General features: G+C 45.7%; 1 long non-coding RNA gene across 1 annotated transcript; it reads left to right on the top strand.

Annotated features, from left to right (window-relative positions):
• The first annotated feature begins 1311 nt into the window (after nucleotides 1–1311).
• LOC146199071 (uncharacterized) lies at nucleotides 1312–16787 on the top strand. The gene is made up of 2 exons (XR_014705039.1): nucleotides 1312–1531; nucleotides 15356–16787. It is a non-coding gene; the product is annotated as an uncharacterized LOC146199071 (long non-coding RNA).
• The last annotated feature ends 219 nt before the right edge of the window (nucleotides 16788–17006 follow it).

The raw sequence follows: 17006 nt of genomic DNA, 5'->3' as shown, positions 1-17006 counted from the left end.
AGGAAACCTTTCTTTTCATTGCGCCGTCCGATCTCCATCCAGAAATCTTGCAGGCATGCCACGATGAGCCTTCGGCTGGTCATTTAGGAGCCACACGAACATTAGCACGCATTCGAGAAAAGTACTATCGGCCTAACCTGCTGCCTTCATTTAAGCACTACGTGAGAACATGCCGAGATTGCCAGCGGCGAAAGACACCTCCGCTGAAACCTGGAGTGCTTCTTCAGCCGATACCTCCGCCGACGTCCCTTTCCAGCAAGTGAGTATGAATCTTCTGGGACCTTTCCCAACATCCCAACAGATGGATTGTAGTTTTGACGTAGTACTTAAAGCGATATGCCGAGACGCAGCCATTTTCCCCTGCAACTGCTGCTGAAGTAGCCCAGTTTTTTCTCATGACCATTGTATTGCGCCACTGTACACCATCGGTTATAATTACGTACCGTCCTACAGCCTTTACAGTCGAACTAATGCAGGCTCTCTTGAGTCTTACCCACACAAGTAATTGTAGGACTACTGCTTATCATCCACAAAAGAACGGACTGACTGAATGCCTCAATAGAACACTCGCCGACATGATTATCATAATCCTTGGTTGCAACCACATGCGGCTCAAGGGAACCCCTCGTTTTAGGTCATGATAGGCATAATATGGTAGGTATGATATGTAATACGCACTAAAAGCGTTGAATAAATGTCGAATGAAATTACAGGTACAATCTCTTGGTTGAATAACTGGTTAATATATTATTCATGCGTGCGCCTCTCATCTCCTGCCTTATGTAAGCTCTGAGCCCAGGTCGTGCTTATTATCCTCTTCTTCCGCCTATATTCTTGTTTTCTCTAATCATCAGCGTGTCCACGGCCTTATTAGAGCTCTGGAAGTTGGTGGGCATACCGAAATTAATGAGTACCTGGTGAATTTGATAAAAAGAAGAATGAGGCGATTCCATAAACGTACTTTTGGTATTAAGCGATCGAATTATAATTCATTAAACGCGATATTTAATGCGCACGCCGGTACAGTGACTTATTAGCTATATGAGCGGAAAGCGTATAAATAGGGAGGCGCTTTCTTCTAATTACGACCTTCCGCGGTCTATGCAGATAGCAGCTTAAGAAAAAAAAGACTACAAAAAAAAGTAGCAATTGCCTCGAAGAGAAAACGATTACGGCGTGTTTTCTGTGAGAACGCCGTTCATTTGAATTTAAATGCAAAGCACTGAATTAGCATAGCTGATTCCGCAATGCCATGCGAAGTCAGCCCCGTCCCATCTTCCCTCTCTCCCTCGCCCTACCCCATCGTCCATATTCCAGTGATATCGGCGCCAAATGCGGGCAGTTGCAGGCAGCCGTTTATGACGGTTGGAATTGGAGACGCTGGAAGCGAATCGACGCGACACGTTGCACGCATGAGCTCAGAATGTGCGCGCTTTCCGCTCTAAGGGGCTGGCGTGACGGTTGAAAAGCCACGCACCGGTTTGCTAAGATACAACACACGATGCATATTGAGCGATACGAAGGCTCCAGAGTAAGTACATTATATTGGTGACCGTATACTTGAGTTTCAGCCATTCCGTAGCGGGCTGGAGGCGCTGCGCGAAGTTGCATTTAAAACGCGAAGTTCACGCACGTGTGCCCGTTTCGAGTACGCCTGCGAGCGCGGTACAGATTTTATTTTTTAATTCAGAAACATCATTCGGAATATAAAAAGACGTGGAGGAGCCTTTCGCGTCCATATTGCAGCAATAAGCAACGTCACCGCGGAAAAGAAATTACACACTCTCAAACACAATCATCCCACTGGCATTGATTTGGCAATGCATTGCGCCACGTTTCAATAAATATAAACAAAAAAAAGCGCTGAGCGGCGGCGTCAGTTCCAGCTTGTGATGCGGATGATGCGGGGCTCATTGTGATTTTTCGAAGATCGGAACAGAAATTGATGTGGAACTGCTCTACTTGCGAAACTGGTACCCAGTGGCCCCATCCATTAAGCACTGACAAAGGCCCTGTTTAAGAACTGGGCTTACGCCTAAAGCAGCAAGAATGGCAGACATTGGTTCTGTCTTGGAAGCAAAGGGATATGAATAGGTGTTGTTTTCTTCTATAATGGGGGGGGGGGGGGGGGGGGAGTTTCGGGGAAATTACATCGAGAAACAGAATTCTTGTTGCCGTGATGCGAATGTTTCTTGGTTTCTTGGGAGGAGTTCCGAATGAATTGCTTCCAGAAGTACAATTCCCGTTCCAGCGTATGTTTTTCACTCTTATCCAACGCACACATTGCTATGCTTTGTGCTCGTCTCTTACCCAAATTGTGCGCTACTGAGCAACTTTTGTTTCCATAACAATAAAGGCAATGAGGCGATTGCGCTTATCGTGAAAAAGCGTCTGTGATTGTGAGTTTTGCTTTAGCACACATTACTCTCCCTCCCCCTCTCCTCCTCATCCCTCCCCTACCTCTCCCTGGAAAGAGGGAGATACTCCCTTTCTAGAGAGAAAGTACAGAGAAACTCTCTCTAAATTTATACTCTCCTTTTCTTTCGCTCTCTCTCTATCCGAGGTGGTGGAGGTGGTACACTATTCATTGAGGGAACTAGGGTAGATTACAAGGATTGGGGTGGTTTCTGATCCCGGCTGTTGTCTGTCAGGCTGTGCCTGGCAGTGAACGCTTCAGTCCAGTCAAACAGCATCTGCTGCGAGGCTGAGTTCAAGTTCGAGTTGGAGACTGCGAATGCCCAACCCTCTTGGCCCGTGAGGCACCAATGGGGCGGTGGCTGGAAATCTTTGCATAATAAACATTATATTTTTGAAGGTGGCTCTACGTGCGCCACATAATGAACATGTGGGGTTGTACCGGCCCGGGTCTGCCAAGGGCAACCAAGCTGGGGAGGGAAAGGTTTTAGCTTGTAGCGGTCACCAGATTATTTGATGTGGTTTTGAGAGAGTGGTGTGAGGTGGGGGATAGAAGATTCGTTCTCAGTAGTGAAGAGGTATATCATGATATGTGAGAAATCTGTCCCGCGTGCTTCCCATCTTCGGCATGCCCAGTTCGGTTGATCTGCGCCCGAGAAGTTGAGTGGGCTGCTTAGTTGCCGGGGTAGACTGCATGGCCTGGTACACAGACGATGCAAATCGCTCAGGGAGCTGTGGAGCCAGAAGAATTTGATCGACGTCTGAGTGTATCTGCCTTCTTGCGAAATTTTGGATGGCCGTGAGAAAATGCTCGTGAGAAAACCGTGCGCGAACGAAAGACCGCCTTCCATTAACGGGGAGGATATGTACATGACGTGCGCGGCTCGAATGCATCGACATCTCAATCGCGTATTGTTGGAAAACTCTTGGTAGGTATTCTTTCTTAGAATCCTGCATTCCGCACAAGCCGAATTATGTTCCATGTACACAAGCGTCATAAACACGCCGTCGATATAGTGGTAGTTCTTGAGTACCGAAGCACACTTAGGTCTGGATGGCGTTTCTAAGCTTAGATATCCAAGAGGATATGTCTAAGCGTGTATCAAAAGGCCCACCAGAAGCTTAGGCTGCTGCACAGGCATATACTAGGTACTTCATTTGCCATGTTTACGCGTTCCCGCTTGTTTGTGGGGCTCCGCGCGTAGCGTCGGCTGCTGTGGTTTATGGATGGATGGGTGGATGGATGGAATATAGGAACGTTCTCTTTGAAACGGGGTGGTAGCAGTTGCTATCATGCTCATTCCCCCCCCCCCTCCCCCAAATCTTAATTATTGTTTTAGATTGGTTAACTATACCATCATTATACTTATCGAATTTTTGTTTCTACATTACTAACATTATGTCAATTTTCTGCTTTTAAGCCAACAATCTTCCAGTCGTTTTGTGCTAGCTTCCACCATGAATGGATGGATCGATGGTATATAGGAGTGTCCCCTTTGAAACGGGGTGGTAGCAGTAGCTATCATGCTCATTTTTCTACCTATATCTTAATTATTGATTTGGATTGGTTAACTAAACCATCATTCTATTTATTAAATTTTTGTTTCTACATTAGTAACATTATGTCACGTGTCTGCTTTTAAGCCACCAATCTTCCAGTCGTTTATTGCTAGTTTCCACCGCCGGTTTATTCACCCGGCCACTGGTATCCTCAGAGCTTAAGGAACAGTGACTGCGCCTGCATCAACTTTCGGATGGATACCATTACATTCAAGTATAATATGGTCAATCGTTTCACTGGAGTTACCACATACAGCACATGCGTCATCTTCATTGTTAAATATCTTTTTGTAGCTGCGTGTTCTAAGGCAACCTGATTTAGCTTCAAAAAGTAGGTCACTGCTTCCTGAGTTATCAAAGAGATCTTCCTTCCTGATCTGCATTTTCCACTTTCGGTATAATTCGACACTCTGTTTCTTTTCCATCAAATTTTTCCAATTTTTACCTTCTGTGTTTTTCACCTGTTGCTTAATGCTCTTTATTTCTCCGTCCTTGTGACTAGCATACCCAGTAGTTAGTTTCCTAGTTCTTTTCCTCCATTGTGAGTCAACGCTTTTTAGGTACAGGTATTTAAATACCTTAGCTGCCCATCTGTTACTGTCCAATTTCCTCAGGCGTTCCTCATATAATATTTTACTCTGAGCTTCCCGTATTCGAAAGATGTCCAGCCCATATCTCCCTGTACCGCCTCATTTGTGGTTTTGCCGTGGGCACCTAGTGCTAATCGTCCAACGGATGTTGATTTATTTCTAATGTCGACTGTACCTCTGATTTTAGGCACAAAACCGCATTTCTGAAAGTAAGTCCGGGCACCATATTTCCTTTCCAAATACCCCTCAAAACCTCATACCTGTTGTATCCCACAATGCCCTATGCTTCATTATCCCGGCATTCCTTCTCCCTTTGACCTTAAGTGATTGCTAATGCTTTCCAATGTATGCCAATCCTTCGTTTACCCATACCCGCAGATATTTATATTCTGCTACTCTGGGTATTTCATGGCCTTGTATTTTAAGACCCTGATCCGTTGAAAATCATCAGATCCATCTCAACTGCGCTACAACTGAAGCCTATAGAGCGCCCCCTTCGTCTCCGCAATACTTAACTAGAGCTTGTAATTCTTCCAGACGCTCAGCTAGCAGCACAATATCGTCTGCACACATCAAACCGGGGAGGCGCTGCTCTACCGCCTTTGCACATAATCTATATGACAGGTTAAAACCTAGGTTACTGTCTTGTATCCTCTGTTCCAGGTTTATTATATAAAGCATGAAGAGCAGCGATGATAGAGGACAGCCTTGTCTTAATCCTTTGCATACTTTGACATCTTCCGTACTTCTTATCCCTTCCCACGTAATTTCTACCTTGTTATCCCAGTATATATTTCCTCTAGGAACTCTATTATCTCATAACCGATACCTTATTTTTTTAATATGTTCCACAGGAGTTCCCTGCTTACGTTGTCGTACGCCCCGTTTATGTCCAGGAAGGCCAAATACGAAGGTCTATTTTCCACTCTAGATATTTTGATGCATTAAGTAAGCACGAACAAGCTATCATCTAAGCGCCTACCATTTCTAAAGCCGTTCTGAAGTTCTCCGAGCATCTTGTTACTTTCTACCCATGCTTGCACCTTCAATTTCACCGCCTGCATGGCCAACCTGTACATAACAGATGTTATGGTAATCGGCCTGTAGGATTTTATGTGCCTCCTTTCTCCTTTCCGTTTATAAATCAAGTTCATTTTAATCTGCCGCCAGCTGTCCGGAATTCGCTTATTCGTTATGACTGTTTCCAGAGCTTTTAACAACGTTGCCTTACTTTTTGGACCAAGTTCAATAATCAGCTTGATCGGAATTCCATCTATTCCTGTGTATGTGTTTTTAGGAATAATTTTTTCTGCCTTTTTCCAGTTTAGATTCGTCAGTTCTAAGCTGCTTTGTATTTTGCTACCTTGTGTTGCTTCCTGATTTGCGGAGATTACCGCATAGTCGCTCTTAAATGACTCGGCTATAACTGATGTAATGTAGTTCACTGCGCTGTCTCCCTTTAAACAATTTCCCTCGTTAGTTTGAATCCGATCCTGCTTTCTTTTATTCTTCTTCCCTAGCCAGCTTATATGGTTCCAGAATTTTCTTGCTCCGCCTCTAGAGGCATCGTGCATGTCTGCCATCCAGCGATCGGTGGACTGCCTTATTTTACTTTGGACGAGGGCCTGCACCTCAAGTTTCCTGCACCACCCTCCAATGATCAGTGCCATCTGCCGAGAGCGGCGCCAACCACGACCAAAAAAGTCGCCAGTACGACAGCCTCGTTCAGGCACCTAGAATATTCTTCACTGTAGTTTATGACCTCTGCGCTATGACCTCTGCGTGTGCACCATGGTAGTGAAGAACTGGACCTAGCACACGGATTTTGGATAGTAGAGGGATCGGATGGGTATAGCTTGAGGGAAATCGGCGGACTGCCTGAATGGTATTGCTTGGAGTGGTAAAGAAATAGTTCTGCTTTTGAAGGGAAGAAAAGTTAGGCCATGTTCCCGTACTTATGTGTTGAAGGTGGTTAGTGCCAATTGTAGGTGTGCTTCTATTTCGGCGTCACTACCGCGGTTAGCCCACACAGTAATGTGTTCGGCGTAGAGGCTGAAATAGATGTCGACGATTTGAGCTAGTTTTTGTGCTAGATGAAGAAGGGCTATACTGAATAGTATAGGGGAGAGGACGGCTCATTGAGGCATACCCCTTGCGCCCAGCATGATCCTCGGAAGGCAGTGGGCGCCAAAGGCAAGTGTTGCTTAGCGCTGACTGAGGAAGTCTCGGATATAATCATGTAATAATTAGGCACTTTGGCAGCAGCAGCACCATAGTGCGCACGAATCTCAGGCCGCGGTTTCACTGTTTTTCAGGTACTGGACACAGAGTCTCCTTTCACTTGGTCCCCATCGCCTTGGAGCAACTACATTGCAGTGACAGCCCTTGCTAATTGCGTATTTCAAGCCCTAATCACTACGCATGATCTTTCAGCTTTCCGCAGCGCTTACTTCAACGCATCGTCCCGTGTCATCTCTACACCGATAACCGCTGTTGGCGTGCCTGACCGCAAACTACCGTGAGCGCAATCTGCCAAACTGTTTTCCTGTGGCCACCCAAGGTGTGCTTCTTCGCACTTTTGAAGTAGCGGCAACACAGTGCACACGAACCTCAGGTCACGGTTCCACTAGGATATTTCCAACATAACGGCTCTGATTGAGCACGTGCAAAAATGAACTCAAGAAAAATAAGTTTCATGCCTCAAAGAACAACTCAATAACCTATAACAATACAGTCGAAGAAGTAACCTAGATATTCATAACATTGAATTTCAAGAAAATGAGAGCCTGCTAGCCAAAGTGAATGAGGTGGCAACAACCATTGGCGTTCCTCCGCTGAAAAAAGAAGACCTGAATGGCCTGCATCGCCATCCATCAAAGAGTGACCGTGAGCGACCCATTTTGTCTCGCAGAAAACGAAGGAAAATTGCAAAGAAAAAGCAAAGAAAAAGCACCGAATTGGCTCAGGAGTAAGCTTATATGGTAATATAACGATAAAAAGCTCTGTAATGAGCTTGTATAATAACCTGACACCGCAGAACAAGCGCTTTCTTTGCTTGGCACGCACACGAGCTCAATAGATGGGTTATCAGTTCACATGGCAAAACGATGGCACAGTGTTTGTTCGAAGGGCTCCTGGTAAACTGACATTGCGCATCACCAGTGAAGCTGACTTATCTAAGATATGTCAACTATCTGTAGCTTCGGACGCCACTCAGAATGAAGGAGTTGCGAAGGACAGTTGTTTGAAGTAAATCCACAACTTCTGAGCAGAATTCAATGAAGTTTCCCTTTACAGAAAGAACAAGAAAGGGGGTGGCATGTCACTGCATGTTCGCCATGGGATGCCTCGTGCTATATTGGAAAAATATTCAGTTGTTCACGAGGATTATAAAATTCCGTTCGTGAATTCGTGCGGTATCACAATTATGTTGGTGTATCGGCCGGCATCAGGCAGTTTAAGAAGCTTTTTGACATACATTGAAAATACACTAGAATACCTGGTGTTGCTGAGCAAGTTCATTGTTGTCTTCGAAGATATTAATATTGATGCAGAAAGGGACATTATTGCGACTAGAAATTCATCTGGGCTGATGCTTAGTTACAGTTGTATAACTGTTATTAATGTGCCCACGCGTGTAGCGCAAAGTACTCAAACTACACTTTATTTGTCTTTCACAGATTTTCCATGTCAAGAAGCGCGTTCTGGTGTCTTTGCGTGTGACCTCAGTGATCATCTTCCGTTTTTCATCCTTTCACCGCACTCTAAAACATCTACCGGTGCAAATCACACTCACAAGTATAGAAAAATCAATGCTGAACAATCAATATATTTTACAGTCATATACGTGAGGCGTACTGGTCAGAAGTATACAACGAAAATGTCTCGAATGAATTCTACAATATTTTTATCACGAGAGTGATAAAGTTACACGGCGTTTCCACTAGTCAACCGCGTAAAATTTAAGAAGGCAAAAAAAAAAAAAAAGAAAAAAGAAAATCTTGGATAAACAAAGAACTGTACAAACGATTTTCACCCGCTTTTTATAAAACAAAAGCATAACCATTCTACACACGTTTACAAAAATACGAAAAAAACTGAGCTCCGACCATAAGAAAGCAAAACAAGAATACTGCGAAAGGGCCTTTTACAACAAGCACATCTCATAACAAATACGGAGAGCATTTAATAATTTCCTGAGCAGGAAAACTGCAAAAGTGGCTCAGGAGATTCTAGTCGACGGTCATAGCTATAAAGGTCTTGTACTTTTGAACAGGTTCAATCAGCACTTTCTGACAGTAGGTGATAGCGCGAATTCACAATACACCACTCCCCACCCGTTAACTTTTCTCGCCAACTATCAAGAGCGCACAATATTTTTGGGCCCCAAAGCAGCATCAGAAACCGCGCAATAATGTAAAAGTTGTTACACTCCGTGTTTTTATCTCCTAGACTTACGCAGGTGGGAAGCACACCCCGCACCTCCACCAGATGTGTAACAGTTGTATACGGAAGGACTACTGTAGCCGCTGAACGAGGGCACCGAGAGCTGAACCAGGGAACTCTACTTCTTCTGATTGCGGTCTCTCTTCTTCTACCTCTAAGACGCATCAATATATCATGCACCTGAAATATAACTCTGTTGCTGTAGTAGACAGCATTAAAGCCAAAACGGTGAAACCAGTTTGCACAATTAAAGCTCCCGTTTTTTTTCTCATATTTGTGATTTATTGTTCAAAAAAAGTATTTTTTCACAACAGCTGAAAATTACAAAAACATCAGTCATACACAAAGGAGTTTCTAAAAATGATTTTAACAACTATCGTCCAAAACCTGCACAGTCTGTGTTAGCGAAAGTTGCTGAAGAAATTATTACCATCCACCTGGTAAATGTTTTAACAAATCTGTCGGTACAAATGTGCGACACGGCTCTCAAAAAGAAAAATCAAGGGAGTCTGCTTTATTAATTACAGAAGACACATTACTCAATAATACTGAAAATAAATTGGTAACGCTCGGCTTGTTCTTAGACTTCACGAAAGCATTTGATTACTTGATCCCAACGTAATGCTCAGCAAACTTGAGTTTTGTGGAATACGTGGTAATCAACTCCAATTAATTACTAGCTGTGTAAAATCAAGAGAACAATGAACTATTGTTAGTGGCGTTTCATCGGAATACGGCCTAATTTCTACTGGCGTACCGCAGGGTTCCATTCTACGGCCACTTCACTTCCTGATACGTATGAATGACATTGACATTATACCCAACACTCCTGAAATAATACTATATGTGGACGACACAAATATTTTTTAGTAGGAAACGTATTGAAACTATAGCCAACAAATGCAATCTTTGGCTGGACGAGCTCTCTGTTTAGAGCCTTTAAACCTAAAACCAATGTGATTGACTTGGAACAAAGTATTTGTAAAAAAGATGGTCTGGCGCCAGCGCGCTGATACGAGATGCGAGCACCAGCTGTTCGAGCCAAGCGCCTACCTTGACCTAGCCCTAACAAGCGAGCGCGTCCTAGAATAAAGCTCTTTATATATTACTTTTCGAAGTAATGTTATCGAACGTGCTGAATCTCTGTGTTTCCTCAGAGTCATATTTATTAAAAAGTTGTTGAATGAACGCATAAACTCTGCGTGGTTGAAGGTCGCAAGTTAAATTGGTCTCATCAATAAATTTTGGTCTATTCTTCAAATCTGGTAGAAAAATTAACTTTACTCCGCGCTTGCACAACCTCATGTTCAGTACTGCCTTCTGGTTTGGGGTAGCACATCTGACGCAAATTTGAAATCACTCTTTCTGTTAAAACTAGTGATTACAGTCATCTCTTTTATTTCATATCTAGGGACCACAGTTCCACATTAGGTAGCTTAAAGATATTAAATATTTATAAAATAATTACACTGCTGCTTGCCAGTCATGCTCACGACTTGTTTTGCCATGCTCTCCACTGTTAAACACCAGAACTACAAGCTAAGAAATTATTGTCAGGCCACCCAGAATGAGAACAAATTATTATTCTAAAACCCTCTGTCCCAGATAACAGTTCTTAATTCTAGCAAACAAATATCTTATCCATAAATATAGAAATGAGCGCGTATTGAGGTAAAAATTTGCAGACATACTTGTAACAGAACTCCCCTAAACTTACAATGGCGAAAACTTGTCTAATAAATGATGCAAACGTCTTTAAACTTCTGTACTCATATCGTGATTTGCGTATTTTAATTTACTTTTGTAATTCATGTCGTTAAGAGGTTCTGCATAGTCGGGGTGTATTACAGCAGGGTATGTGGTGAAGTACTGATTTATTAGTTCTTAGAGGACTTCCGGTGGAGCTGTATCGAAATATGTATTATTTGTTTGGGGTTTTAGATTTGCGTAGTCTTAGTCCCAGTAGTCTATTAAGAGCCTGAAAAGTTCCAAGTCTGAGATAGACTTATATTGCCATATAACCTGTTGCACAGCAATTTCCATTTCTGTCGTGAAGGAGTTAGTGCATGCGTCTCTATCTTATTGTAAATACGGGGGAGGCGGCACAAGCGTCCGGTTCGAACGCTGCTGCTGCCAGCGTTCTAGGCCTCTTTTAGCCTCCCATAAATATAGGAGGCGGGAGTCCACCGTGTCGCTTGGGCAGTCATCTGGTAGGGGACAAATTACGGATTGGACATCGATCGCTTTGTAGTTGTTTGGACCATTCTGTGGTGTCATTGATGGGGACGTAGGCGCGGGCTGCTCTACACGACAGGAAAGAATCCCACTTCGTGAAAGGTGAACCTCTGGGAGGCCTACAGGGCAGCTGAAGGTTTAGAAGGGTTTCGATGATGAAATGATCACTGCCTATATTACGCGCGAGGAAGACTATGTGCAAAATTAAGGTCTGGTGTAGTGTCTTAACAGGCGGTGGTTCCCGTGGGGGTAGGAAAGGTAGGATCGGTGAGGAGCGATAGACCAGTTTTTGCGCTGCTAACCACACTCGACTTCCTTTCGGTGTATCGTGCGCGTAACCCCAGGCTGTATGGGGGCGTTAAACTGTCCGAGAATGACTAAGGGACGCTTGTTTGCTATGTGCTTTGCAATATTAAATAGCCGTTCATGGTTGGTTTTATGGCAATAAGGATGCCTTTAGACATTTGGGATGAAAACACCTTTGGCTCGAGCTTGTTGTGGCAGGTTCTATTAGAAGGTTATCAATGTCTGGAATTGCTAGGGGATGGGAGATTGTAAGGAAAGAGCGACTAACTAAAAACGCTGCTCGAGGGAAGCAGGAAATGTGGGGAAAATAGGTGTAGAGCCGGGGAGGATCATTTTGTTCGAGGGTTTCTGTAAGGTAAGGATGTCGGGTCCCACAGAGCAGGACAGCAGCTGGTGGACACATGACGCTTCTGGCCAAAGCCCTAGCAGTTCCACTGCCAGACAGTAAGATTAAGGTTTTGATATGTCATCATGAGAGCCTATACGAGAGGGAGACGTACCGTAGGGGTGGGATTCATGAGCTATAGCAGAGAAAGGTTGTTCTGTCCTGCCGTTGCCTTTGGTTTCTTTCGCTTTGGGAGGCGGGTTGCATAAGAATTGAGCCGGGGCAAAACATCTGTATAGCGGGCAGAGACTTTTTGAGTTAAGACATCTAATCTGTAATTAAGAACAGCATTGTCTTGCGCTATCTAGATTACAGCATCTTTGAGAGTTGTACATTCCTGATTGATGTGAGATATAGCTTACTGCGATTTTGCCTGCAAGCGAGCAGCGAATAACTCAAGTATGGTTGGTAAGTTGTCTAATGGATTAGGGGTGGATGAAGGTGGCATTACGCATGAAGATGAGTTTGCAGGTGGTTCTGTGTCAGCTTCCATTGCTAACGAATCAAGAGGGGAACTAGAGTGAGTTGTTGGACAAGGTGTTGGTGGTGGTTGGGTTAGGTGTGGGCGGCGGAGATGTGATAGGAGCGGGGAAGAGGAACGCAGGATACAGTGGCAGTAGCACGTACCTGGGCTTCCAGTCTGGCGATGTGTTGACGAAGGCGGCGGCTTCTGTTCGTGCTGCTGAAGCTCCTTCTTTAGCCGCCGCTGCCTCTCCCCGAGATTTCGCAAGGGCCTGTTGTAGACTGGTAGTCGCTGTCATTTATGTGTGCAAAGAGGCAGACGTGTTCCAGGCTTGCTTCTGCTGGTTGGACCTGGGGAGCTGAGACAACTGGGGAAATTTTCCTTTGGTGTCACCGAATCTTGTAGTTGTGTTGATTGCTTCCGTGGTTGGTGAAGGCTGTGTTCTTTACACGATCCCATGCTGTAGGTGAGGACGGTGACCGGGTTGTCTGCAATTCGTGCTGGCGCCCGACCTGCCGCGGTGTCGTGTGCAACAGTGGATGGCTCCCATGTATTTGATGGAATGCGGCACTGTGTTAGCTTCAAATGTGATTAGGATAGAGTGCGACTTACCGATGCGCCAGGGTGCTACTATGGTACACTCTGGATTTCGTCTGACGAAATTTTGAGTATATATGGGTTGGGTTCTCATCGTCATAGGTGTTTGTGATGACCTGTGATATAGCTCCCCGAGGGAGGGGAGGGGGGGAGGTGCCACATATGCAGCGTATGGGTAGTTTCGGTCTCCGATAGTGAGGGAGGTCAGCGTCTTGAGTATCACGGCTGTTCGGATGCATGTCGTTGCCACGGTGAAAGTATTGTTGGTCAGGTGAATGCGCATGCAGAATGCATCCGGAGCATAATTTTGAGCTCGGTCTGCGCTGCTTCCAAGAGTCACGTGATCGGATATCTCGAAGTTCACCTCTCGGGTGAACGACTACTCGAACAGCAGTGGATGGGAGTGGTGGCAGCTGCTTGCGGCATTGCACTGTGATACTGGTCTTCGTGATCACAGGTGGTATTGGGCCCGGCATTTTTCCTCTACCGGTTATGGCTGCACCGCCGTGGAAGGTGTGCAGAGCGTTCAAGTTAGGCGCTTTTCCGGTGGCGTTGCCTGAATGTTGAGGCAGATTCTGTTGTGTCTTCAGTGAGTAGCACACATGAATAGAGAGCACGACATATGTCTGTGTTTCTTCAGACGCTGTGTGGCACACGAGAAAGAACAACCAAGATCATGTGCAGCTGCTTTTATAGCCGCTATCACCTGACCATTTGCGTCACACAAGCATGTTGTGAGAGCAATGACACAAGATTCCTTGCCCTGTACAGTGTTCGTCATTATTATGGCCGATAGTGGTCTGGAGCCTTTGTCTTACGAGTGCTACGACGGAGTGGCGGTTGCGGAGTAGGTTGTGTTTGAGGACCAGGCTGGGGATCAGGTGGCGGTTGAGGATCTGGCTGAGGATTAGGTGGCGGTTTAGGATCAGGTTGGGGTGCAGGCACAGAACCAGATTGAGGAAATTTTGTTGCTGAACTGTTGCGTTCGGTTGTTGCCGTGTCGTTCGAGATGCGCAGCCCTATACTCTCGGGCGCAGTCATAAGCAACTGGATGCTTGGATCACCTCCAGCCAGGATGGTAGGGTGGTTAGACGTCACCTTGTTCTGAAAGTACACGGTCAGAGGTTATCAGCATGAACGTATTGTTCTTCATTTCCCGTAAAAACCAAGTACGTGCAGGAGCTCACCCGCGTGCGGATTTTCTCTGCTATCCATTTTTCATCGAAAGGTCGAAGACTATTTATCACGACGCGGTCGCCCTCCTCGAACTCTCTCCAGGATCCGTGGGTTCGGTTTGCAGACTGCTTTATACGATCCAATCTGTTTCTCGTTCTTTGCTCTGTCAGGGCACAGCAGCAGCATGTCAGTGTGCAGTACCTGCATCAATTTGCATTGTAACATTTCTACCGCCGACAAGAACATTCACAGTGTATCTACAGCGACTATTGTCACACACAAAAAATACACTATGTAGTACGAGGCAGTCCTCATCGTTCATTACTGCTTCGTAGTCTGTACTCTCCTCCACGATTCGCACAGAAGGCACCCGTGCTAGACAGACCCTGCCAGGTGCTCTGTCCGCTTGCAGATACGGCAGCGGTATTTCCGGAACGGGCAGGTGAGTTCAGCGTGGGCGTTTCTGCAACGGGGACAACTACGAGCTTCGGGTCTGTACTCCGCAGGTTCCGCTAATACTGCCTTTGTGTCTCGTGCTCCAGGTCCGGGCTTCCAAGTGCCTCGTCTCTGCGTGTGTACTTCCTTCGCTTCGTTAAAGGCTGGATGAAATTTTCTTGCCTCTGTGCAGGCTAGTTCAATGCTTTTCGGCAAAGTTGCAGGCAGCTGCAAAAGACAGCGTGCTTTTCTTTATAAGCTCTGCGGGAGTAACCTGGTCCCTGAGACCAGCTACAAAACAGTCCCGCAATGCTTCATCAAAGAAGTGTCCAGAATCGCAGGTCACCGCTAGCCTTTTAAATTTCACAGCGAACGCTGTCACTGTCTCGTTTAAATGCTGCATTAGGCAGTTAAAACGAAACCATTCTACTATTATCATTCGTTTTGAAGAGTAGTGCTCCTTGAGCACCTTCACCAAATTATCGTAGTCTTTCTCTTCGGGCTTCTCCGAAGCTAGCAAATTTGTGAGCCTCCGATAAGTCTTCTCCCCCATGGGAGTCACAAAAGCCGCTACCTTCCAGTCGGTGCTCACCTTGTTAGCTTGCAGGTAATGTTGAAAGCGTCCGACGTAGGAATCAAAATTTTAGCACTCGTCCTCGGCAAACTGGTCAAACTGGCCGAGTGTAGCCTTGCTGCTATCCGGCGTCCAGGTGCTTGCACTAACAAAATATGCTACTTCTATTGCAGGGTGGATCCTATCCTCGTCGCCACTGTTGTGTCTTCACCGAGTAGCACACATGACAAGAGAGGAAGACATATGCCTGGGTTCATTCAGACGCTGTCTGGCACACGAAGAACAACCAAGATCAAGTGCAGCTTTTATAGCTGCTATCACCTGACCAGTGACGTCACACAAGCATGCTGTGAGAGCAATTGCACAACAGAATCGTTGGCGTGGTTGGTCTTGAGGCGTATACGCTTTATATATTTCAGGCGGCCAGTCGCCTGACTCAAGCTCTTCTGCAGTTGTGGAGTGACCTTTTACTGTTACTCCTACGGTAATGCCTGGCGTCGCCGGCACTGTCGGTGAGGGACGGGCGTTTGGGTTAACCTTAGCTCAGCGGTTGTCCGTATCAGTATGACAGTCTGATACTCGCTTTAAGGACCGAAGTCCTCGCAGAATGGGTGGCTTCCCTGTCTTCCTTTTCGCGCTTATGTCTCTTCTCGAGCAGATTAGTGGCCGTTGGACAGAAAGTGAGCAACAGCGCGTATCATTAGCGGGAGCTGTCGTTACAGGCATCCGCTTGCATTGGTCCCCTAGCGGCGTTTTTGCAACTTTGATGTGTTCAACGGAACGGTGTTAATGTTCGACAAGTGGCGCGCGATATACTGTGCGCAGCCGCAACGCTCAAGCTTTCGCATTTCTTCACTGCAGATTCTTCGTTGCTTTTGGAACTTTTAGTGCTGCAGCACTTTTATCAACATTCTAGCAAAAACCCGTTGTCTGAAGCCGCTTTGACCTTTGACCTTTCTGAGGAACAGGTGACAAAAGGAGGAGGAGGAACACAGCTTCGTCACACAGAGAGCCTGCACGTGTTTGCGGTCTGGTGCACAGAGGAGAGGAAAGGCTGCGACGCATACTGAGGGAGAAGAAATGCGTCGGTGGAACGCTCGACATGTGCGAAAGCAGTTCAGAAGCGAAGCGAAAAGGCTTCTGCTCCAAAGCTGCGGCGCTAGGAGCAAAGGGGAGCCCGCCCACTTTGAATTCACTGCTAGGCTCGTGACTAGCTTCTGTCATCCCTCTGCTTCTCGCCTTAGCACGGAGGGTAACCAAGGCTGTCCTGGTTGTCTGAAGAAGAGTGGCGTCGCGTGTTATGACAGGAACAAAAGCGGGCAAGACGACAGTGACAGTAGGAATCAACGGAGGGTGATATCTTGGCTAAGGGGCAGAAGCATGTGGATACACAGAGGCAGTATTTATACAAAAAGCAAGTAATAAATCAATAAGAAGAGGAATAGAATAGTTATAGAGACCTTTTATTTCAAGACTATGTTCTTGTGGAAGACTTTAAGGCCTCGTCAAACTTCTTCACTGACAGCAAAATTGTGTTTGGCAAACTATAGTACAAAGTATGATTCGTATCCAACGCCATCTCTAATAAAAGCATTACTTTAAAACGATTGTATCTGTGAAGCACATGCAATGTGTGGTCTGGTCATATGGCAGCCTTATTAAGACAGCAAAATAACGTGACCGCATCTTTGAGAGACACAGCAAACACAATCCCATCAAAACACCCTGCTGCTGCACGATATTCCGTGATTAACTGCGTCAAGCCGTCTGTAATCTTTTCCACTCTCTTTCGAATCACGTTTCGCCCCCGCGAGTGATTCAAGG

Source organism: Amblyomma maculatum, chromosome 2, assembly GCF_055883805.1.
Source record: "Amblyomma maculatum isolate TAMU_Amacu chromosome 2, ASM5588380v1, whole genome shotgun sequence".
NCBI lineage: Eukaryota > Metazoa > Arthropoda > Arachnida > Ixodida > Ixodidae > Amblyomma > Amblyomma maculatum.
This window is presented reverse-complemented; position numbering and strand designations above follow the sequence as displayed.